The 25,970-nt window shown below is 38.1% G+C and overlaps 1 pseudogene across 1 annotated transcript; it reads left to right on the forward strand.

Annotated features, from left to right (window-relative positions):
- Positions 1-23,036: 23,036 nt before the first annotated feature.
- On the forward strand, positions 23,037-24,657 carry LOC308256704 (mitochondrial import inner membrane translocase subunit TIM50-like; annotated as a pseudogene). The gene is made up of 2 exons: positions 23,037-23,451; positions 23,971-24,657. The product of its transcript is annotated as a mitochondrial import inner membrane translocase subunit TIM50-like (transcript).
- Positions 24,658-25,970: the final 1,313 nt, after the last annotated feature.

The following is a 25,970-nucleotide window of genomic DNA, read 5'->3' on the forward strand; positions in this document are numbered from 1 at the left end:
CCCACCAGAAACTAACTCTGTGACCAGGAGCAAATGATATACATCATTTTGCCTCAGATTTTTTTCAGTATGGTGTTACATTGAAGAATTCTTTAGAGGATTAGAGATAGTGTATACAGTGGATCCTCATTGTATGTGGATTTTGCATTGTAAATTTGCCTACTGACTGAAATGTATTTGTAACCTCAGAATGAATACTTTGGCACTTTCGTGGTCATGCATGGGTATGCACAGATCAGCAAAAATCTGAGTCCTCCAATGTGCACCTTGGCACATTGAAGTTCAAACAAGGCTATGTTTTGCCTTCTTATTTCAGCTCTCATACTGTAAAGAGTATGGGCTATGTAGTCCCACATTTGTGGCATTTTTATGCTTTATGTTGGTGATTTTGCCTTTGAAAATGGCCCCCAAGTGGTATAGAAGTGCGGTCTAGTGTTCTTTAATGCAACTAGGCTGTGATGTGCATTATAAAGAAAATATATGTGTTAACGTAAGTTTTGTTCAGGCATGAGTTACAATGCTGTTGGCTCAGAGTTCAATATTAATAAATCAACAATAGATATTAAATAAGGCATCTTTAATCAGAACTACACATGAGACAAGGTTATGTATTGATTGGTTCACAAATGTGACTAGTGACTAATAGGAATCTAATGCTGTATTTCCCATAGGAGTGATGCCTCAGTATATTTAGTTAAATGTTCATACTGACTTTGTGAATATTCACTAATAATGAAAACTGACTCTGTATATATATTTCTGCAATAAGTTTAATGCTTGACACATTATAGCGAGAAGGAGAAAAGCACCCCCTGCCTGACATCCAGGAGCTGGCCTGGCACTGATGGCAGCTTGGTATGGATATCCTCCTGCTGAGCATTAACAATGTCACAGGACATCCACATCAGACAAGGTGACTCTGTGACCAGGTTGAATCTCATCTCTCACAGTTAATATGAATGGCCAGTGCTGCTATAACTATTTGCCTATTAACCTCCCTCTATTCTGCCCTATCCGCAGGCAACATTATTGAGATACTAGAGGCCCTGGCCTGCAGAAATCAGGCCAAAATAGGCTCTCCAACATCCCCCAAGGGGTCCCGGATTGAGAGAAGGTGCAGGCCAACCCGAGGGACCCCACTGGTGCACGAATCCGTGCACTGAGCCTCTAGTATGCATATAAGATCTTTGGTTAATCTCTTCCTACCCTCCCCACAGCAGCAACCTAACCCAAGGCCTATTCCGTGAGGAATCAGGCTCCCTCCTCCCTCCTCTCTGGGTCCAGGGTGCGGGTGAACCAGATTCAGGGCCAACAGTGCCCCAGCAGCAACCTAACCCATGGCCAATTCAGCAAGGAATTGGCTCCTTCCTCTACTGGTCGGAGCATCTGTCCCCTGGTGGTCATTGCACATCATAGCTACTGAGCGAATGGTTGAACGGTCAGATGGTCGCTTAGGCTTTTATATATATAGATACCCAATTATAGAATTTTCTTCACTTCCTGACAGCTCTCAATCCAAACAAAGCTCCCACTGTTCTAGACTCTCTCCCACATCACCCAATTAACCCAAATCTAAATCCTTCCTAATATTCTCTTACAAAGACACCCCACAGGTCCCCATGCGATGCAGTCTCCTCACTGCAATGAAATATAAACCCATCTTTTCAACTTCATGTGTGTTCCTTGGATGGAGGACATTGGCAATAGACATAACTAGCAGGTAGTACTATTGTGTTTTTTAAAATAGATATACTAGAATTTGTCAAGCTAACCCAAGCTAATTATCCCAGATGGATTAAAAAAGTAAACCAAAAAAAATAAATAAACAAACAAACCATAAAATGCAGTGTATAATGCCCTCATACACAATTACTTTCATTGTTGCAAGGGTGTTTGTTTGTTAATTATTTTGCATAGCAGTATAAAGAGTTAAAATGGAGAAAACTTAGTGTATTGGCCATGGCTTTTATTTTCTGATGCTTTGACATGTTGGGACCTTGCTGACTTTGGAGGGACTGCTTCTCCCAAGATTAGCTAATTCTTAGCAAAAAGCTCATTCATACCTTCCATATGAACGCCAATCAATCCAGAGCCCATAGTGCTGACACCTCCTCTATAATATCCTAGTCACTGTTCTCCTGTCCAGGGCCAAGCACCAGGCAACTAGAGATAGCGTCTGTGTCCCAAAACCTGCTGAAATTATTCAAACTACTCAACCCTAGGCCTGCTTCCCCAGACTTGCCTATTCTTTTCTATGGAAACCTCACTGAAAGCCCTTGCCTATATTTCCCTCTGCTCCCTCTTCCTCCTGACTGACCTGTGCTTCCCTGCTTGGTCCCCATGGCATAGCGTGCCCTCTTCTCTTGGGATGTATAACAAACTACCTTTTTAATGGCAGTCTTCTCCTAATCTGTAGGCCTTTCTATACCTAAACAATAATAAAACCTATACTTCAAAACACTTAGTCTTTGTCATAAAGATTTTTATTTAGAGTATAACATTGGAGACTGGATAATTTACACAAGAGAACAAAAAGAAAACAATCAAACATAATATGTAAGTAGTACAAATCTATGCAAACCTACTGCTAAGGCCTGTTGGCCACAAATGTGAAAGGCTTTGTGGGAGATTAAAGAAAACAATGTTTGGAGAAATGTGGTCTGCTTGTTAGATAAGAAACGGTTCAGGGTCTTTTTGGAGAAGGTTATGAATGAAGCAGTGAATTTGGAAGTAAGTGGTTCCCCTGCAAAATTAATTGACCGAGATGTAGCATTGTAGTTTTTTAGATTTAAGTTTAATACTTGATATATTTGATCAAGTAATGAATTAAAAAATTGGTCTGTATGATGCTCGTCCTAAAAAATAAGCATCTTTCTGATATTTTTTTCCAGAGGCAGAATGGAATCCAATCTTTTATTTTGATTTTTTAAAGGAAATATTTTAAAGAACATATGATTCTTATGGACATAAACATCTGTATCCAGGCAACATTGCTTTGAAAAAGGGGGTAGATTATTGACATTTTATAGCTGGGGTTTCAAAAACACCAAAAGAAAAGCCAGTTATGGAAGCAGAAATAGCCCACAGGCCAGGACTCTTAGAAAATTGGGATAATTACTGAAATCAATTCTGGCTTACAAAGAACATAAAAGCTGAACACACACTGTTAAATTGCATTCTGCTCACCTGTGGTTTACCATAATTTTTTTTCTCTTTTTATAATGCTCAGAGTTTGTAAAGGCCAAGTAGAGTTTCTAACAGACCATCAATGTAGCAATAATAGGAACACCAACTTATCACAGCTCTTAAAAATCTATAACTTATATAACTTGGAAATTCATAAAAGTGGAATAAAAACTATAAAGTCAATTCCAACAAATGACATTTATAGATAACGTGTATATGGAAGTTTAAAGCTTTTAACACTTAGATGATTCAATTTATTTATGATGTGGTTAATACTGCTTAGATTTGAGAAGTCATATGTATATGAATAATTCCATGAATCTTTGCTAATTATTCATTCATAGTGCACTCTACCCAATCTATGCATAATTCATGAATCATGTGGTTGATTTTTCAGGATCACAGATCATTGTAATCATAAGTTCTAGGGAATAAATGGTTGCCTCAGCAAGGAGAAGGAGTGATCTACAATGTGCTGTCTTCATGCCCAGGGAATAGGAGACCGTATTTATATGATACCACTGCCTGGGAGAAGGAAAAAATGCCTAAATCAAAGGAATGATATTAATAGGGCTTCAAGTCTATTTAGACCGTAGGAAATACAAGCAAATTCAGCACAACTCTGCCGAGGCCTTGTAAATGGGTTCCATAATGAATTCTTTAAGCATATTGCTAGAATGTATCAGTACTAGTGAAATTCACATTTTATTCCTCAGTTAATATAATTCATACTTACGCCAGCTGTTTGAAGAATTATAGGTAGCATATAAAGAATACGTTTTTTGAGACAGAAAGACAGATCTAGTGTTGATTCTGAATATTGCATTTTTATAAAAGAAAAACTGAACGTAAATGATTGAACCTTTTGGAGCTTTCATTTTGCTCATTTGTATAAGTACACCACCTATATGTTAAAGACATTAAAATCAGAGCAAAATGTAAAAGAACAAGGCTGGGACATAGCAGGTACTCAAATTATAGATCAGATTTCAAAGAATAAATTCCAAAACAAATTGGGATTTATTTTTTGAAGAAAAGACTTGAAGTCACCCTTGATTTTACTCAAAGCTGAGAAGTGAGTGGTTTATGTTGTCATCATCCTATTTCCCTTTCTGAACCCTTTTATTTTTGTGTGGTGGCTTAGTGCTTGTCATTATTCATGTTCAATGCCTCTTCTAAGGAGTTCTGCTATTCATTCACATTGTGCTTTAATATTAATTGAATTATCTCTGCAAAGGAGTGACATGTTTTTGAAGACTAACTATAGAATTGGAGGCTTCATCTAGTGAATGTGTATTTTTGGCCTAGATGTGGATGTGTGTTGGGGGCGGGTTGGGAGAGAAGGAGGGAGTTCAGGAATTGGGAGCACCATGGAGGTAGCTGGGATGTTGATTTGCTAAATTTACACATTACCCAGGAAAACAACTTTAATTTCTGAAGGAAAGATTTCTGCTCTTTTTTAAGGAACAATATGTTATTAATTATATTCAGAATATTTTCTAGGTACAGACTGCTATGCAAAGTGTCTTTAAGTAGTTTTTTATTCTACTGAACTTTTAAATGGTTTTCTATTCAAAAGTAATCCATACAAAAAATCAATAAGGAGAAAGTTGTATAATATACAGTTGATCCTTGAACAACATAGATACAGTTATATGAGGATTTTTCCCCAATAAAAACATGTACAGTTTTTTATCCATGGTTGGGAATCCATGGAGGGCAGACTATATGCATTAATCTAAGCCATTTTATGTGGGGCACTTGAGCATTGCCGATTTTGGTATTCTTGGGGTGTGGGGGCTTCTTAGAACCAATCCCCAAAGGATACTAAGGGACAACTAAATTTTTAGAGAGTCAAAAATATATGCAGATTTTCCATTTCATAGAGTGAAGTTTTTCAAAGGTCAACATTATTAAACAGTACAAAAACAATATTCTTATAAGACTTTAAGAAAATGGTTCTTTGCATTGTCTTTGACATTTAATTTTATTGCCTTGCTCTTACCATTTCCAGGGTAAATGTGCTTCCTTACTTTTTACTCAGTGCTGACTATAAGTATTAGAAAAACATGATTGAAACTCTGGAGCCCTAATATTGAGAGGCTAAATTACTAAATGCAGAATTAATTTTGAAATCACATATTCTGGTATTCATTTCTTCAATGCAGTATTTCTGTCATCATTCAGAGGACATTTTTATTAAGATTTCCTTTCCATTCATCAAATATTTATATCCTCTTTCCCCATTGAACAAAGGATATCAGTAATGGTACTCTCATTCAATCCTTTAGCTTGATGATAATAAAAACACATAGTTAGTTTCTTTATTGTTTTCTTTATTGTTTTCTATTATTTGCTTGGGGAACTAAGTTTCTTCAGAGATCATCTTAGCTATCATATCATCTACTCTCAGCGTGTGTGTGTGTGTGTGTGTGTGTGTGTGTGTGTGTGGTTATCTTCATGGGATTTAAAAATTATAGCACATCTCTCTGAAAGTAATCCTACCCATATTTTTGTACAAGAAGATCCAGTGCTCTCAAACTGGATTTCAAATGCAAAAAGAAGAAAATACAAACTAATTTCATTCTCTTTAAAACAAGAGATAAAAACAAAACATTAGAGGAGATAGGGATAAAAGAAATCAGGACTTCTTTATATCTTCTCTCTAAAATATCTTCTCTAGATTGAACCAGATTTTGAGAAAATCAATTTAGTCTTTCTTTCATTTTCAACTTTTATCCTAATTGACTAATTTTATCAATCAACAGCTGACAATGCTTTTTCCTAATCCAGGAATTGGATTTTACATCTTGGATAATGGGAAGGAAGTAGCTAAATATATTACTCTTGATGTGTTCATATTACCTAATTCAACTAGCAATGTTTGTAGCAACTTTAAATTTGGGATAATTAAGCCTTTGAAACACTTATTTGCTGATCATTATTCATCTTTATGTTCATTTAGACAGATGGTCTCCAGTGATCACTGTCTCTTGGTATTGATGACTTCTGTTGAGTATGGGCTTCACCTAATGGCTGGCTTCTAACAAATAATGGACTCTAGTAATGTGAAGTAACTCTAGTAATTAGGCTAGAAAAATACTGGTGTGGTTTTTTTCCCCTTGGGCTTCCATCTCTTACTTCCTGGCTCACTTGCTCTGTGAGAATACAGCTGACATATCTTGAGCTGCAGAGAGCCACACAGCAAGAAACGAATGTTACTAGCCAATAGCCAATGAAGACCTGGGGCCTGTCAGCAGATATGTGAGTGAGGTCCAGGGCAGATATATCACGGGCTGGGCTCACAGGTAAGCCTTGTGATGACTACAGCTCTGACCAAACACCTTGAATGTAGCATTGTTAGGGCACTCTAAATGAGAGGCACCCAGATAAATGCTTCAACTTATGAACCATGAAGTCTTGAAGTAATAAATGTTTGTTACTTTAAGCTGCTAAGTTTTTGGTATTTGCTACTTAGCAATAAATGATTATAGAATCAGATTCTCTGTCTTTCTGATAGATCTCTTATCAATTTCTAATTTTTTTCAAATTCTATTCTGTTCTGTCAATGACTATTTATACCCAAAAGTTTAGAGAAAAGAGCTATCATAATACTTTTTCCCCATTTATGTTCCAAGTAATATATTTCTTAAATATTATACAAGATTGAGGATTTCAAACTAGCCTTTCTTATTTTACCAAGCTAAATTTTTCTTTAGAAACACTCACTTTTCTCAATAGATAACAAGCCAGTAAGAGAATATATTTCTTTTAAGTAGATTAGTAGAGATATCTTCAAATTATATAAAATAATCAATAATGAAGTCAAACAATTTAAATCATATGGACAGCCCTAAGTTAAAAAACCACTTCAATTAAGATTTTCATTCAGTAATAACAAGGCTCTTAATAGATAAAGAAACAAGAAATTAACCTGTGTTTAAAAGAATATTGGATAAACTCTGAGTCATGCTGTGAACTTCTTTCCATAAGATAAAAAGCCTTATGGAGAAGATGTGACTATATTTTATTAGGACATACAGTTTCTAGAAGAATTTAGAAAATTGAAGATAAGCCATTTTGATTGACTCTCCAATCTTGCCCCCCATAGGATGCAATAGAAATTATTCACAACAGTGGTTATATTTTTTAAAAGATCAGGTTGTAGTATACTAAAATTAACTAGCAACATTTGATTATGTGGTGGGAAACTATCAGAAAAATATTTATCTACTTATATGTAGTGTCAAATAATTATATTTACAGTTTCTAGAGTATTTGCTTTTTTTAAAAAAAAAATCATAATATACAGACTCTTTAGTTACTATGAACTACTCTCATAAAATGGAGATCCCAGGCAAAATAAATGCCACATAACAAAGAGTTGGGTTGGCATTGTACAGAAATTAACAGCCATATTGGTCTAGAAACATTCAACACAATTTTTTCCATTTGTACAGGGTTAATGCACTGTATTAAATATGTAAGGTCTTAATGTGCATGGGTTTGATTACAGAAACTAATAAAGTATTCTCTAAAAAAAAAGTTACAGGACAAGAAGTCCCCTAAGGAACCTCAGAAAGGATCTGTTAGATGCCCTCTTGGTTCCATAGTCTCAATATAGACGTTCCCCCTATGGTTATATTCTCTGTTGTAAGACAAGAAAAGTATTTTGCTAAATGTTTCCTGGTAATCAAGAAGAGGTGAAAGAAGTTCAGAAGTAGAACTGTTATAATAAAGTATATTTTTGTCCATTCTGTCCCTCAATATTTTCCAACAAGGAGGATAACATTACTCTTCTAAAATGGGATTTAATAAAAGTTGAATACAGTTTTAAGCAAGTTTCCCATTGCAAAATATTTCTTGGTTGACAAAAGTGTTTATGTAGCTAATATTAACATGCAAATCAAGTGGGTTTGCCATTCCTGTCCTATTAAATTTGACTTTTAAAAAATTGCTGTTCTTTCTTATAAAGACATGTGGAGGAGGAAAAAATGAATTTCCTCCTACATTTCTAAATTCTTTTGGCTGGACTAATGAAATTAACATGAGACAGAGTAACAGAAGAAAATGACAAAATTTATTACGTATGTGCATATGGGCTTCCATAAAAATATGAGACCCAGGACAGATTGAGCAGCTAAGCCTTGGTTATATGGCAACTTGCACTAGGGAGATTAGGGGGATTATGCCTTGAGACTTTAAAGTAAAGGAAGGCAATTCACAGGGAGCCAGAAAAGCAAATGTTTGGTAAATAAATGTTTACTGGGCCATCTTCAACAATGGGCCACCTTTGAACAAAGGGCCCTGTGCTAGGTTCCTCCCTTTCTGCCACACACTAGTTCATATCTACACTAATAAAAGAGAAACATGCAAATTACCATCACTCCGCTACGCCCAACAGCCAATCAGAGTGAGTATGCAAATTAAACTGAAAAGATGGCGGCAGCTCTGCTCCCCAGCCACTCTGGGCCTGTGGGAGTCTGAGAAGTCAGGCGCCAGCGCCTGAGGCTGGCTGCAGCCAGGGAGACCAAGAAGCCGCCTGCCCCATGATCCCAGGCTATAGCCAGCTGGAGAAGCCACCCACCCCACGTCCTGGGGGAGACAAGAAACCGGGTGCCAGTGCCTGAGGCTGGCTGCAGCCCGGGAGATGAAGAAGCCGCCTGCCCTGTGATCCCAGGCCACAGCCAGTGGGAGAAGTTGCCCCCACTGCATCCAAGGGAAGATGGAGAAGCCTGCACCTGCAGCTGGCTACAGCCTGGTAGACGGAGAAGCCGCCCACCCCACAGTCCCGGGCACCAGTACCTGTGGCTGGCTGTGGCCCAGGAGACGGAGAAGCCGCCCACCCCGCGGTCCCGGGCACCAGCATTTGCAGCTGCAGCCCAGGCGAAGCCACCTGCCCACCATCCCCTGAGGCTGCAGCCAGCCTAGGCGTCTATGGCTGACCAGAGGGAGGGAAACCTGGATCCAGGGTGCCTGTGGTCGGCTGGAGGAGGGAGTCCTGGGTCCCGGGTGCGGGGCCGAGGCAGAGGTGGTTAGGGGCAATCAAGCCAGCAGGGAAGCAGTTAGAGACTATCAGGCTGGCAGGCAGAAGCAGTTAGGGACAATCAGGCAGGCAGGCAAGCGGTTAGGAGCCAGCAGTTCTGGATTGTAAGGGGGATGTCCGACTGCCGGTTATCCCACGAGGGGTCCCAGATTGTAGAGGGTGCAGGCTGGGCTGAGGGACACCCTCCCCGCCGTGCCCCATGCACAAATTTCGTGCACTGGGCCTCTAGTTAAACTATAATTGTCTGTCATGATGCTTCCTTCCTGGAGCAGGTCCTCTAAATTCTTTTAGGCAGGTAGGGGGAAGAGCAAAGGTTTTTCCTTAGTCTTTCATTTCTTGAAAATAACCAGCTTAAAATAATCAATATCTCACAGAGGCATATTTGGGGGTAGCAAACTCTGCTCCCTTCAGATGTTTACTGTGGGAAGTTTGGAATCATTATAGGAATAGATAGATAAGTAGATAGGTAAGAGATATACCTATATATGTATTTTTTGCTCAATCTTCGTCATTTATCTAAAAGTATTTTAATCTTAAAATATATTTATAGACCTTGTACTTATGCTGATAACAGCAATTTTATTAATCATTTTAGCATTTTTCTAAGATTTTCCAATGGATTCTTTATTGTAATAATAGATTTGATAGTATTTTCTAATGTCTGGGAAATACTCTCAAGAAATTGAATCTTGTGGAAAAGAGTTTTGTTAGAACTGTTGCAATGAAAAGTAGAATGGTAATAAATTCTTCAGAATATTCAGTGTATTAAAAAATAATATTTCCTTAAAACTTGAGACAATTTGGTTTTTCTTGGCAATGTAATATTCAAAAAGTTGCAAGGATATATATTTATTGTTATTGAAAATAAAAACAAAATGAAAAAGAATCCAAATTTTATCTGATTTACAATTACTGTAGCCTACATTACTTTTGTTGTGTGTGTTTTTTTCCCAAAAAAAATCTTGTTCCTAGTTCAATACTATTGGCAAAGTTTAATTTTTACTTGAGGTTTAAATGTCAGAATGAACTTTTCTTTAAACTTGTCTGTTTTCAATCTGAAGGCTTTTTCTTCTTCTGAATGGTTGTGATTGCAAATTCAATTGCTATAAAAAACATCTAGCAGTTATAAAACAGAAATAGGGAACAACCAAGACATTTGATAACAAATAATTTGCTATAATGTGTTTAAAGGAACAACTACTCAGTCCTTGAAGGAAAGTGCTTAATGGATAAAATGCCCCAAGAGAGACTAAAATAATCTATAAAGCTGCAGGAAAGTCTGTAGTTTTGGAAAATATGACAGAAAGAACATCACTTGAAAGGAATTATTTTTAACCTTATCCACACTGTTAGTTTTTACTTCTTCAGAGAAAAATCTTCTAATTTCAACATAGAGTTCTCACTTTATTTTGAATTACAAATTATTTATCTAGATCAGCTAATGAAAAAGTTTAAGTATTTTTTATTTTAAAAAAGGGTATAGCATTTTGAAGAAGTATTATGTTATTTCAAAACATGCTGTGTAAAGCAAATAACCTTACATAAGCTACTTAATGTTTTTGAAAATAACAGTGGAAGCAAAGTTATTCACATTCGATCATGACACCCCAAATCATTTTTAGTGATGTTAAACAGAAAATTAAATCAAACTGATATATTTATAATATTTCATTCAATGCATCTTTTGATAGACCAGGTTCATAGGAAGCTATCTCATCCTTTCCAATTCCTTACCAATATGAAATTTTGAAACAAAAAATCATATTGAAAACTTAAAAAACAGTAATAAATTGGCGCCCTGGAAGAATGTATGCCTTGGTTAAGGTCTGATAATATAGTAATTCAGGTAGAAAAAAATATAACTTCAAGAACAGGGATTAAACTAATCAAAACAGATAAATTAGAAGTTGTATAATACAGATAGAGCTGTGGTATGGACAAGTAATAGGGTTGAGAAGGAAATAGAAAAAGCATGCATCTCTGTGTCTAAATGACATGTTGAAGCATTTTATTAAGCACATTTTATAATTTTATGATAGCAATAGTAATAAAGTAGATAGCATATTCATTTTACAGTTGAGCAAACTGTGGACAAATGACATTCCTTAGCCAAAGTGACACAGTTTACCATATAAGTTTCAGATCCAGTTATTTGAAGTATCTTGGATACAAGACTTATATGAAGATTACTTGAGAAATTTAGAGAAATTTGTCATTGAACAAACTCACACGTGTGACCAAGACTTACTATACCGATAGTATTGTATGAGCAAAGCACAATGAGATGTGAAGTATCATAATGCATGTATATGGCCAATGGGGGTGTGGCGGGAGCTTGGGTTATGAGGTACTTAAGGGGCTTGTAAGCCAAAAGGCAGCTTATAATTTAACTTTCCAAGTTAAAGAAAACCGTAAGCGCCAATGTAAGAAATGTGGACTTCATTCTGCACTCAACAGAGAACCACCAAAGATTCTGACCAGATGGCAACCAAATCAAAATCGTGGTCTAGTATTTGCATTTCCTCAACTTGTTCTCGGAAGAAGAACACATTCTCTAACATAACATCATTTCTGAAAAACGTTCAACTGAAATGCATTATGCGGCAGTTATTTTAATTTAGAAGTAAGTTTAATTTAAAATTAAAATGTTATTTAATTTAGACTTAAAGTATAACATAGCTTCATAACAATTGTATTTTCATCAAATTTTGGTACCTTAATTTTCATTTAAAACTAAATTATTAAATTTCTTTTTAATGATTAAATGTAAAATCTTTCTTACAGTGAACAATTGTCAGTCCCCAAAGGAAAAATTACAAGACTATAGGTGGACAATATTTATTTAAAAAGTCAAAATTCACAGTAAAATGTATTAGAAAACATATGGGAAGTGGAAAGAAAACATGGAGTTTTTCCCAACCAAACAAATTTACAGAATGCCTTCTACAAGCCAGAAACTCTTACAGTTTTGCTCAGTATTTAGAGCCTGAGCTCGGGACTGAAGGGTCCCAGGTACGATTCCAGTCAAGGGCATGTACCTCGGTTACAGACATGTACCTCGGTTACAGATTGGGAGCCAACCAATCAACATGTCTCTCTCACATTGACATGACTTTCAGTCTCTTCCCTTCCACTCTCTCTAAAAATCAATGGAAAAATATCCTCAGATGAGGATTAAAAAAAAAAAAAAAGAAACTCTTACAGGTCCCAGGGTTACATACTAGTAAAGCAGTGAAGGTAATCCAGGCCCTCAGTGACCTTTTATTTCAGCAAGAGGGAGACATTCAATAGACAAATAAGGAAATAAAACTCTGATAAATACAATAAAATGGGCCAAGGGAAAAGAGAGTTGGGGGGTCAGTGGGGTACACTGCAAATAGAATACTTAAGTGGAGATCTGAAAAGTGTGAGGAAATGAACTTCAAGCTTATCTGCAGGTCAGCATTTCAGACAAAAGGAAGAACCGGTGCAAATGATTTAGTAAAAAAAAAATGTGCCTGCAGTATTTCAGCCTCCAAGTGTGCTTAGAGTATGTGACAGAATGGAGTTTGAGAAAATGGACAAGAAGTTACAGCAGATTAGTAGCAAGGAGGTAGCTGGGGAGGCCAGGATATTGTGAGACATTATTTGAATTTTGATATTTAATCTCAGAAGGGAATTTATTAAAGAATTTTTCTATGAGTAGGAAGCAAGGGCAAAAACAGAGATATTAGTAATAAACTACTGCAATAATCCAGATAAAAGACAATGATTTAGAGTTTGCTATAGAATTAAAATTCTCAAGTAGTGAAATTCCTGATCTATTTTGAAGCTTCAGTCAACAGATTTACTGATAGATTGGGTGTGGTATATGAAAAAAACAGAGGAAATATAGAATACTCCAAATGAGAGAGGGAGAATGAAGAAGGGAAGATGTTAGAGCTAAGGAATCAAGAAGTTAGTTTTATTTATGTTAAGTTTGAGATGCATGTTACTAGTAGATATCTACCTGTAGATGTTGACTATTTAGTTGTGCATGAAAGTCTAGAATTCAGAGGAATGGTCTGATTTAGAGATATAATATGGGTAATACTAAGAATATAAATAATATTTACTACCATAAGATTGAATGAGGTCTCTATGGAGTAAGTGTAAGTAAAGAAAAGTCTGAGACTTAAGTCCTGGGACTTTCCAAAAATTACAGGTTAGAGAGAAAAGGCAAGACCAGCAAAGGAAGTAGCAGCAATGAGGTAGCAGTAGTAGGAGTACCAAAGGAGATTGGTATATGGAAAGCCAGGTGAAGAAAGAGTTTATGATGGAATAAGTGATCAATTGTCTGGATAACTAAAACCAGTGAATTTAGCAATGTGTTGGTCACTGCTGATAATGACAGTAGCTGTTCCTTGGAGTGGTACTGGAGACGGTCTAATTATACTGGCTTAAAAAATAAATGAAGGATAACAAATGGAGGCTGTATTTTCAAGGAGTTTTATTGCATAAAAGTGAAAAGAAATTAACTTGCGCAGAATGTGGGCACAAATACATTTTTTTTCTTAAGACTTTTTATTGATTTTTGGAGAGAGAGAAAGGGAGAGGTAGAGAGAGAAAGAAACACCCATGTGAGAATGGAACATCCATCAGCTGCCTCCTGAATGCCTCCTACTATGGTTTAAGCCCACAATCCAGGCATGTGCTCTGACTGGGAATTGAACCAGCAACCTTTTGGTGCATGGGATGACGCTCAACCAACTGAGCCTCATGGCCATGGCCATAGGTACATATTTATAATGGCATGTATTAGATCAGTTTTTAATTCTAATTGAAATGATTCAGCAGAGATGAAAAATCAATAATGTAGCAGAGGGATGGGAAATTGAGTAGATGAGAAAGGATTAAATATAGTGTATATAAATATGAATATTTCCTCCATCTATTCTAATAATAGAGAAATATGCAAATTATCCATACCGGATCAGCAGGCTGCGTCCCCGCCCTCTGCTCAGGCAGCTACAAGGCCCAGGGTAGGATAGGATACGATAGGAGGGGATAAGAAAGGAGAGGGAGAGGAAGGCAGGCCTGCATGCAGACAGGCCGAGAGGAGAAACAGAAATACAGAAAGCGAACAAGAAAAAGATGCAGGAATGGAAAAGGGAAGGAAATATAGGGCTGCTCGTGGGAGGAGGTAGTGACTGCGGGGGTGGGGGAGCAGGTGCTACTGGCGAGAGCAGGAGGAGTGCGATGGCCCCTGGGCCAATGGCTGGGAGGCGCCCATGGGTTTGGGATGGAGTGGTGGACAGTCCAAGGCCTTCTGGGCAAAGGCACTCCTGCTTCGCGGCAGCAGCAGCGCCCAGGCCAAGCAGGCCTTGGCCACCCTTGCTGGGCTGGGCATCCCTGACAGGGAATGGGAGCAGGACAGCAGCGGGGAGGTTAGGGAGGGGCGCGTGGTCAACACCTGGCCGGGGCTGAGCCCTGGGCTGGGGGTTAAAGCCCCCACCACCCCAAACGGAAGCTTTAAGAAGGGAGGAAGGGAGGGAAGAACTTTATAAAGGAGTCAGTAGAGAGCAAAGTTAAAGAAGGAAAGAGGATGCATGAGTGAACTGTAGGAGCTATAATGAAAATCAAGCACACTGAGTGACCAGATTATTATGATCTCTGAACACATAATAATCTGGCCACTCATTGTGTATCCTATATAATAAAAGGCTAATATGCAAATTGTCCCCTTGACCTGGAGTTTGACCAGCAGGCAGGCTGGCCAACCGCCCATGTCCCCTCCCCCTGGCCAGGATGGCCGGACCCCACCCATGCACAGATTCATGCACCGGGCACTCTAATACTGAGTGGCCAGATTATTATGTGTTCAGAGATCATAATAATCTGGCCACTCAGTGTATAGTTGTGTACTGGGGACAGATTTTAAAAGTAGGAGTCAGAAAAGGAAAAAGATAAATGATAGTGAATAATTAGGCTGGTAGATAGATATTAAAACAGTGGAAGTAAGTAGAGAAGAATGTATGGAAAAGGTAGGATGAGAGAGAAAGAGGGAGGGAAGAAAAGTTTTAAAGGGGGAGCTGGTAGAGCTTAAAAGGAGAATGGGAAGAAGGAAGAAATGGGGGAGGGAGCAAAGCAGGTCCAAGGGTAGAAGTGAAGAAAAAAATTAAGGTGGGAAGGAAGGAAAAGGGGAGGGAAGGATGGGTAAAGATAAAGGAAAGAAGGAATGTGGGGAGGGAGGGAAGGTAGGAGAAAGATGGGAAGAAGGATGATGGAACAGAAGTAGGAAATAAGAAGGAAAGAAAAGGTTATAAATGATGAGTCAGTAGGAAAAAGTGTTACATAAAGGAGAGAGAAAAATTGTGTGAGAGGGAGAAGCCAATAAGGAAGTCAAATACAATTGTGTGTGAAGGGGATAAGATTAAAAAAAAAGTTAATAGGGGCGACCAGGCTGGCAAGGGAGGGCAGTTAGGGGGATCAGGTAGGCAAGCAGAGTGGTTAGGGCAGGCAGGCAGGTGAGCAGTTAGGAGCCAGAGGTCCCGGATTCTGAGAGGAATGTCCAGCTGCCAGTTGGACATCCCCTGAGGGCTCCTGGATTGGAGAGGGTACAGGTTGGGCTGAGAGTCCCCCCAACCCATGCATGAGTTTTGTGCACCAGGCCTCTAGTAATAATAGAGATATGGATAAGTTGGTAGGTTTGATCTTAGGAATGTCTACAAGTTTTCTTTAAATACTTTTATTTGGGTTCATATTATATCCCTGTTTTCTTTTTAAAAAGATATTGCAATCCACATTTTTATTTATTTATTTATTTTGTTGAAAACATAATGGTTTTAGATTAATGAAAAATGTTCAGGTACTTTTGCTCTGGAGTAAGTGGGTTTTTTAAAAAATATTTTAAATAATTAACAAATTAGCTTCATAAAAGGCTTGATAAATGTAAACATTATTTTAATGAATTCCTCTTTTCTGATTTGTTTTCCATTTGGTGAGTAATATCAGTAATTTTCTAATGTTCTCTTTTTATTTTCTAACTGGAGTATGCTAATTTCTTTATAAATATAGAGATTTTTGGGAAAACAAAATGGGATGTAATTTCTTGGTTGACATCACTTTATGACACTTGATACTCCAGACATCCTTTGTTTCTAGACCAGGGGTGGGCAAACTTTTTGACTCGAGGGCCACAATGGGTTCTTAAATTGGACCAGAGGGCCGGAACAAAAGCATGGATTGAGTGTTTGTGTGAACTAATATAAATTCAAAGTAAAGGAGCGGAGGGGAGAGCAAGAGAACCAGATAGAACAGCCGGATCCGGCCCGCGGGCCATAGTTTGCCCAAGGCTGTATCTAGACAAATCAACTTCAAAATTTTGTTCAATGGTAGAAAAAGTATTTTACTGCACATGAAAAATGAGAGGAGCCAACTTTATTCTTGAATAATAGTCCCCTAAAAAATGTACTCAGCCCAGCCAGCATGACTCAATGGTTGAGCTTGGACCTATGAACCAGGAGGTCACAGTTTGATTCCAGGTCAGGGCACATGCCTGGGTTGTGGGCTCAGTCCCCAGTGTGGGGTATGCAAGAGGTGGCCAATCAATAATTCTCTCTCATCATTGATGTTTCTTTTTCTCTCTCCCTCTCCCTTCCTCTCTGAAATCAATAAAAATATATTTTGAAATAACACAAAAAATGCCACAAATTCAGCAAGATAGTCACAAATGTTTATTATTGAATAATTTTATATTAATTTTCTGGTGCATTCATCTAAATGAGCCAGCAGTATCTCCAAAGACTTGGTTTATTTCCTAGTAAAATTATTTAAACTCAAATCATGATATATGCACTACTATGATGCATGGTTATTATTCCACTCTAAATCTGCTAGTTTTTGGAAGGAAACAACCAACAGAACACTTGAAATTTGCATTACATTGGAAAAATTGAGAGCACAAAATACTTTCAATAGTCAAACAAGACCTGCAGTTCCAGGTACAACTTTATGCTTTGACATCGTGTCAACTCTGAGATGCTATTTAAGTAACAGAGGGAAGTGTGAAGACCAAAACCAAAGAGGATTATATCACCAAACATTTCTAAATCACTTCAAAAGCAGAGTTATAATTTTAAAAATATTTTTCATTGACTTTTATAGAGAGACGAAGGGAGAGGGAGAGAGAGGAAGAAACATCGATGTGACATTGATTGGCTGCCTCCTGCAATCCCCCTCCTAGGGATCAAGCCTGAAACTCAGGCATGTGCCTTGACTAGGAATCGAATCAGCAACCTTTCAGTTCATGGGTCAATGCCCCACCACCAAAGCCACACCAGACAGGGCTAGACTTATAATTTAATAATTTTTGAACCTCTGTGTGTTTTGATATTTGGTAATGTTCCTTTACCTCTGGGGACCCACTGTTATCTGAGGATACTGATACATTGCCCCACTCTCTAAAATAAGATATATTCAGAAATATTGAAGATTGGAAGGAGAATCAAGATTGTAAGAAATAGCAGAAACTTTAATATCTAAATATAAATTTTAGGTGGACAAGTATTATTTACATTTCTATAATTTATTACAGAGCAAGACAATGTGATTTCACAAATATCTTGAACCATATTCAAACAAATAATTTTAAAAAATTAGAGCAGGGAAGACTACATGCATGTATTTCATTATTTTATCGCCACTTTTTAAGGACATGCTTTTAATTAGGAAGAGAATATATGGAAAACATGACAAGGATAGCAATAAGAGTTAGCATATTTTATATAATTTTAGTTCTAACCTTTTCTAGATTATAGAAAATTTGCCAGTGTAACACTGAAAGAATTTCTGTTCTTTACATTAATACTTATCAGTGAAACTTTGCTTTCATTTATCTGAAATGAATCCTGGAAGATATAATTGTGGGTACAGATACCGACATGTTTTCCATTTGTAAAAATGTAATTTAAAAGCACTTTGGGCCCTAGCCAGTTTGGCCCAGTGGATAGAGTGTCGGCCTGTGGACTGAAGGGTCCCAGGTTCGATTCTGGCCAAGGGCACATGCCTGGGTTGCGGGCTCGATCCCCAGTAGGGGACGTGCAGGAGGCAGCCAATCAATGATTCTCTCTCATCATTGATGTTTCTATCTCTCTCTCCCTCTTCCTTCCTCTCTGAAATCAATAAAGAAATATATTTTAAATAAATAAATAAATAAATAAATAAATAAATAAATAAATAAATAAATAAAAGCACTTTGGATATTTATAAATTAAACATCCATTGAAATAGAAAGGAAAATTGTTATCACTTTTTGTTACCAATTGGTTGACAACAATATTGGTAAATTCATCTGCATTCAACATGTTAGATTTTGACCTTCTAAATTTTAGATTCTAGGTATATGTCTTTAACAATCATCAATCAATAGAAAACTAAGTGAATTTATATAAGATATTTCTTATAAGTCATTTTTTAGAGTTGATAGTCTTCTAAGAAGATCACTTAAATTCGCTGATTATTTTATCATTGCCATTTTATGTTGAGATTCATAGTTTCTTCCATGATTGAAGAATAATAGAAATGCAAAAGAAAAGTATCTGTTGCCCTGACAAGTGACAGATAATATTTTTTTCTTTGGGGAAAAATAATTTTAGCCATATTTTTAAACAACTAGAAAAATAAAATTGAGCTATTAGATAAATCACCCCAGAAATAATAGCTCTAGGTTTTAATGTGTCACATTTTTTTTCATCTTTTCTGCTTTATAGAACCAAAGTATTGTATACTGAAATTATACCAAGCAAGAAAAAGTGCCAGGAAAATATTTTATTTAGTCAGATTCTTGGTTATACTTATATATACTTATTAAGGAAAGGCTATTATATTACATGTACATTTTCTCTTATATAAGAAAGGGGAGATGTAATTAAAATTGTTGGAAATAAAAGAGAATACAGCTCTAGAGAGAGGACTTAAGATGACTGACTTCTGGGAGAAAGTAGTACATTTCCTTTAGAGCAGAATTTGAAAGAATTAACATTTACTAAATGCCTTCCTCTCTATTTTGACTTCCTACCCATGGAGTATTAGAAATAGCAATGTTTTCTTCTCCCCATATGAAAAGAAGTGAACCAAAGTCCAATTTTTGTTTGTATTTATTTTAATTTCTCTATTTTACAGAATTTTAGAATGATCTCCTACAATCTTATAAGAGAATGATCTTATAAGTCCCTCTGTGGTCTTTATATAGGATGAATATAGAAAATTATGAGAAAGAAAAATACAAAAGTCTGGAAACACTGTAGTATTATACAAAATAATTTTTATCATATTCTACTGAAACTGCATTTGGTTTTAGCTGTTCTAGCATATTTACCACAGACTAGTTGATGAGTAATAAATCTGTTAATGGGCTTAGCAAACTAATAAGGATTTGGGGATGTGAGAATAGGAGTCTCCCTGACCCTTTTTCATTCCCATAGAACTGAATTATTTTTTTTCTTTTAAAAAATCATCTGAACTAAAGCTGTTGTGAATTTGAATAACCTGTGATTTTTATCAAAAAGGCAAAGAATGCTTGAGACAGTTCATAATATATAAATATGATTTACATAATATAAACTACAATATAGAAATACTCAAATAACTATTTGAAAAATATCTTGCCTGATCCTTCCACATGCTTTATGTCACTCATCCAACCATTAGCATGACCTATGCTGCAAAAGCATTATCTTTGAGCCTGGCGGTGAATTAAATTAATTGCAAAGTGAGTGCTTTGTTCAGCATTTTAATATCTTGTTTGTTTGATTAAACTTGAGTTGAGTTTTTACTTAAATCTATATAGGACAACCTTAAGAATACTTATTTGAACTTAGAAAATGCAAACTAACTCAACTTGACAAACACTTACTTAATACAGAGTGTATGTATTTTTTTTAATAAGGCAACTGTCCAATACTGAATTATTTACCAAATGCAGAGAGAATCTGTCTTAATTTTGGTCATTACCTAACCATAGGAAAAATTTGATGCACACATACACACATACACATTCACAGAGGCAGTCCTTGTTTTGCACAGCTCCTACATGCATGCATTTTAGTTACTGTGTTTTAGTTAAATTACATCACTCCCAGGAACACAGTTCAAATTTTAATTACAATATATTAACTGTGAGTAAATGTATAAAGCACAAACTTTACTACTACTCCCTTGGCCCACAGACCACTACATAAATAATAGAAGTGCCACCCGATCGATGACCAATCATGTCACTTCCTTCAAGTCTGTCCATGAATGGTCACTGCTCCTCTGTTATTCAGTTCATGAACTGACAAGGCCCCGAGCATGTAATGCTAGTAAAATACTCCACATTCAAAAAACGCTCAAAGGTATTTCACAACATTGAAAGCACAAAGACTAAAATGTTGGAAGCTAATCTCAACTTAGAAGTATGACCATTTGCTAAAGCATAGAAAAGTTGCTTGCTTAATATTTTAAGTTACACAATGAGAAGAATGAGGCAAGCACTGTTTAAGCTATCTTAAGTTTATTACCAAGAAGAAAAACACCTTAATTCTCGATGGTTCTAGCATTATAAATTGCAGTGTACTAAATAAATATTGATTTTACTGTGTTTTCATTTTCTTACACATTTATAACTGACAGTAAAGAGCTTTGAATGTTTTGACAAAAATGTTAAAGATCATGGAACAATAATAATTTTCCTAACCAATTATTGGGATGACTTTGGATAGATTCAGGTTTCACAGTCATTATACAGTTCTGCACTACCATACAAAGTGAGGACTGCATCCATACAGCGAGATCAGGGTTTTAACCTCCAATCTGGAACAAATGTGTGCATCTTCATCTGAGAGATCTCATTATTGGAGACCTTAATTGTTCAATAACAAAGAGAAAAATATTCCAGGTGAGAGTTTATTTTTTCTTCCTCAAGTGTAAAGAAAACTTTTCATTATTCTGATCATAGTCTGAATTGCAAGAAAGGCATCTATAATAACAAAAGGGAAGTGCTTTCTCAAAGGCAGAATTGATGTAGAAAAAAATCCCCCATGCCATCTGATGACTTAGCAAGATGAAAAGGAAAGGTTGCTGTGGGCCTGACTCTGTTAACACTGCAGTTAATGGTCTGTTAACAACCTCAGAACCCTGTGTCTCTAGGATATTTGCCAATGAACCATTCATCAAAAATAAAGATTCTCAAGCTCTACTGCTATTAGATAGACAGTAGAAATCAATCACAGAGATTCAAACTATATAACAAAGAGAAACAAATTTATGACATACATGACAGCATAGAGGAAACACAAAATCAGTGTTCTTAGTGAAAGGAGTCAGACATAAAATAGTCCATCTTGAATTATTTCACTTGTATAAAATGCTAGAAAATGTAAACTAATCCACAGTGATAGGAAGCAGATCAATAGTTGTCTGGGACATGGGGCGAGCGGGAGAGATGGACTGCCAAGGGGCATGACAGAAAACATTTCAGTTCCAGTTAATAGAAACGTTTGCATCTTGACTGGGTGGTGGTGGTTTCTCAGGCATATACATCTATCGATACTTATTGAAAAGTACTCTTTAAATGGGTGTAGTGTGTTGCATATAAATTATGTCACAATAAAGTTATTAAAAAATCATAGCAATTCAGGATTTCAGAACATTAGACTAGACTGCATCAACCCGTAGAGGAGCAAACATGTACTCTTAGGATTTTATAAGTTTCCACAGTAATTTTTAAATTCTGTTTGCTCAATCACAATGAAAACTTTAGAAAGAATGATTTAAGCAATTTTACACAAGTGACAACTTTCTTGCTATGCACTGATGAGTACTATTCAAACACATGTCCATTTGTGTGTATAATCTTTTGGTGCTACATAGTAGTGCTATGGTCCTTTAATCATTGTGCTATGACCAGAAAAGAGGTGATGTAGGTTTTATATGTAAACTAGAGGCCCAGCGCACAAATTTGGGCATGGGTGGGGACTCTTGGCCTGGCCAGCGATGCTGGCCGATCGGGGCAGGCTGGCCTGGGGGAGAGACCATGGGAGTTTGGCCAGCCGCGGGAGGTTGGTCGTCGGGAGTGCACTGACCACCAGGGGTCAGCTCCTGCATTGAGTGTCTGCCCCTGGTGGTCAGTGCACATCATAGCGACTAGTCGACCAGTCGTTCGTTCATTTGGTCATAATGGTTGCTTAGGCTTTTATATAGAGAGATTATACACTCTCTTTAAGTGCATATTAATTTACATCAACCAACTAAAGATTTGTAGAACTCAGAAAAAAAAAAAGAAAAAATATATTATTAAATCTCCACAAAACAGGTACACTATACAGTAATTTTTATATTTCAACTCAGCAGTGCTTCCCATGTTCATGTAATGAGAGGGGAAAAAATATCTTTCAGAGTTTTAATTTTACTTTTTGGTTTTGTAGCTTTTCTTATAGACATATAACAAGTATAAGAGCCTTGTGTCATATACACACAGTTTATATGCCATACAGGTCAAATATGATAATGAGAAGAGCTAAAAGTCATTTTTATTTGAAAATTTTTTTAATTATTCAAGTTTGAGAAAAACCTAAATATAACTTTGGAAATGTTGACAATTGTATTATAATTCTCTATCTGCTAATGATATTCCTATAAAAAACAATGTCATTAAAATTTAACATAGAAGTATCCTTTTAAGTCATAATATTAACTCCAGTCATTCACTGTAAATATCCAGTGTTTTAGTGACATGATAAAGTAGCAAGACTTGTCGGCTTGCCTTGTTAAATAGCTATGACTTCAGACACAAACAAACTTATTTATGGCAAAATGGCAGCCTCCACAACCTGGCCCTGTGCAAGATGGCGACCTCTGCAGGGGGAACTGGCCTGAGCATGCGCAGTGGGCTCGCGCTCAGTGCCTATGGGTTGCGCAAGAGGCTGGTGACTCGTACCCCATCCTCCCTGAGACTCAGACCAGGATTGGAAGCCGCTCCAGCACAAAGGCCCAGGCCCAGGGGTCACAGCAGCAGCGGGACATGGAGGGTTCCAGCTACGCCAAAAAGTTGTACTCTGGCTTGCTGGGCTGCTTGGGGTTGTGGAAGTGTGAATGTCGTCTATATCTTCAGAAACAACTCTGTGGATGAAACTGGTGCCAAGATTGCGCATGAATTCAACAATGATCCAATTCAGAAAAGCAGTTGCACTGGACATATAAATGTTTCTGATTATAGACAGACTAGAGGCCCAGTGCACGGATTCGTGCACCAGTGGGGTCCCTCAGCCTGGCCTGTGGGGATCAGGCTGAAATCAGCTCTCTGACATACCCCAAGGTGTCCCGGATTGCGAGAGGGTGGTTCTCAGGTGACACAATCCAGAATCGGGCTCCTTCCTCTCTGGTTCCATGAGCGTCACCCGAGAAATGCAGCTGCCAAGTCACTGCAGCTCAGCAGCTCCTGCATTGAGCGTCTTCCCCCTGGTGATCAGTGCACTTCCACAGCGGGAGCACTGCTTAGCTGACCACAAGGCACCAGACGCAGGGCTCACAGCTGGCAAGTGCTGCTGTGGCTGCTCAAGCCTCTCCCAATCAGGACTGGCTGGGCGTGAGCCCGTGGCAGGCACAACAGGGCCGGGATGAGTGGGAGCGGCAGGTGGCATTGGACTGCCAGTTTCAGCCCAATCCCTGCAGGCCACACTGAGGGACCCCACCGGTGCATGAATCCGTGCATCAGGCCTCTAGTATATATATATATATAGATGGTCATCGAGCCACCAGGCCCCACTTCTCCCAGACCCCCTGGGAGTGCTGCCCTATCAGCTGCCCTACACACTGGTCTCAGAGCTCACCAGTGTCCTCTTGCACCCTGAGTGGTCCCCAGCCACTGGCTGAAGGTTAAGAAGCTTCCAGGCATCAAGACCTTATTCCAACAGCTTGCCCCTTTGTATGAAATCACTGTCTTTACATCAGAGACTGGCATGACTGCATTTCCACTCATGGGCAGTGTGGACCCCCACGGATTCATCTCCTGCCACCTCTTCCGAGATAGTACGTGATGCATGGATGGGCACCATGTTAAGGACCTTCCCTGCCTGAATGGGGACCCAGCCGTGTGGTTGTGGACTACAAGAAAGAAACTTTCCGACTACAGCCCTACAGTGGTGTCGCACTGTGGCCCTGGGACAGCAACTCTGATGGCCGGGTCTTGTTGAACTTGTCTGCCTTCCTCAAGACTATTGCATTGATACTTGGAGGATGTCCAGACTGGACCATGCTGGAACACTATGCCCTGGAGGATGACCTGCTGGAGGTTTTCAAACAGCGGCAAAGCCAGCTAGAGCAGAAAAAGCCAGCAGTGCCTGGCCAAGCTCTCCAGATCCAGCAAGCAGACCCTCTTTTTCAGCTCTCTTACCAGCTGCCTGTGGCCTGGCTCCAAATATCCCTGACCTCTGGGCCTCCTCAAACTCAGTGCCTGGGTCCCAGACCCCAGCCCAAGGCTTGGACAGCCACATGTCCAATAAAGTCCATCCCAGACACCATCCAGAGAGTCTCCAGATGGGGGCATCAGGGTGAGGTCTGAGTGGCTGGTCATCTGCCAAGCATAGAGTGGGTGCTTTGGTGGATCAGGGCTGGTTTTTAAGCCAGGCCCGGAAATCTGAAAACCTGGGTCCCTGTTCTGGCTGAGTCTTCCTGTGACCTGTGTGATCTGCAAAAAGTGCAGTTCCCTTTCTGGTCACAGATTCCCCATCTGTGGAAAAGAGAAGAGAGGACTTCCCTGATGGTTTGAAGACAGGTAGCTGCTAGGCTGCTGTGTAAATATGTGAAGTGTGGGCTCAGTGGACTCTGGTGGACAGAGATTGCCCCATCTCAAGAGGGAAGCTGCTGCTCAGCTCTGCCGGCTGTGGTCCCAGGGAAAGGTGGGTATAGAGTTGCTCGATCTTCTGATTTTCAATGGAAACCAGAAATTGGGATTTTTATATTAAATCTCCCAACATTAAAAAAAAGAAAACTCATTTCTTTGTAAATTACAATTCATCAAATGTGTTAAAACATAAGCAATCCACAAATTGGGATTACTGATATGTATGGCATGATTTTTGAAGAGCTGGCAACATCAATATGTTTTTAAAAAAAAAAAAAAAACTGCATTTTTATTTTTTTTTTCTTTTTTTTTTTTTTTTTTAAATAAATCTTTATTCAGATTATTACAATTATTTCTCCTTTTTTCCCCCATAGTTCCCCTCCAGCCATTTCCCACCCCACCTTCTGCCCTTACCCACCCCCCACTGTCCTCATCCATAGGTGTATGATTTTTGTCCAGTCTCTTTATGAACCACCCCATACCCCTTTCCCCCTGAGAATTATCAGTCCACTCCCTTTCTATGCCCCTGATTCTATTGTATTCACCAGATTATTCTGTTCCTCAGGTTTTTAATTCACTTGATTTTTAGGTTCACTTGTTGATAGATATGTATTTGTTGTTCATAATTTTTATCTTTCCTTTTTTCTTCTTCCTCTTCTTTAAGAATACCTTTCAGCATTTCATATAATACTGGTTTGGTGGTGATGAACTCCTTTAGCTTTTTCTTGTCTGTGAAACTCTTTATCTGCCCTTCAATTCTGAATGATAGCTTTGCTGGGTAGAGTAATCTTGGTTGTAGGTTCTTGCTATTCATCACATTGAAAATTTCTTGCCACTCCCGTCTGGCCTGCATAGTTTCCGTTGAAAAGTCAGCTGACAGTCGTATGGGTGCTCCCC

This window comes from Plecotus auritus, assembly GCF_963455305.1.
Source record: "Plecotus auritus genome assembly, chromosome: 8".
Classification (NCBI taxonomy): Eukaryota; Metazoa; Chordata; class Mammalia; order Chiroptera; family Vespertilionidae; genus Plecotus; species Plecotus auritus.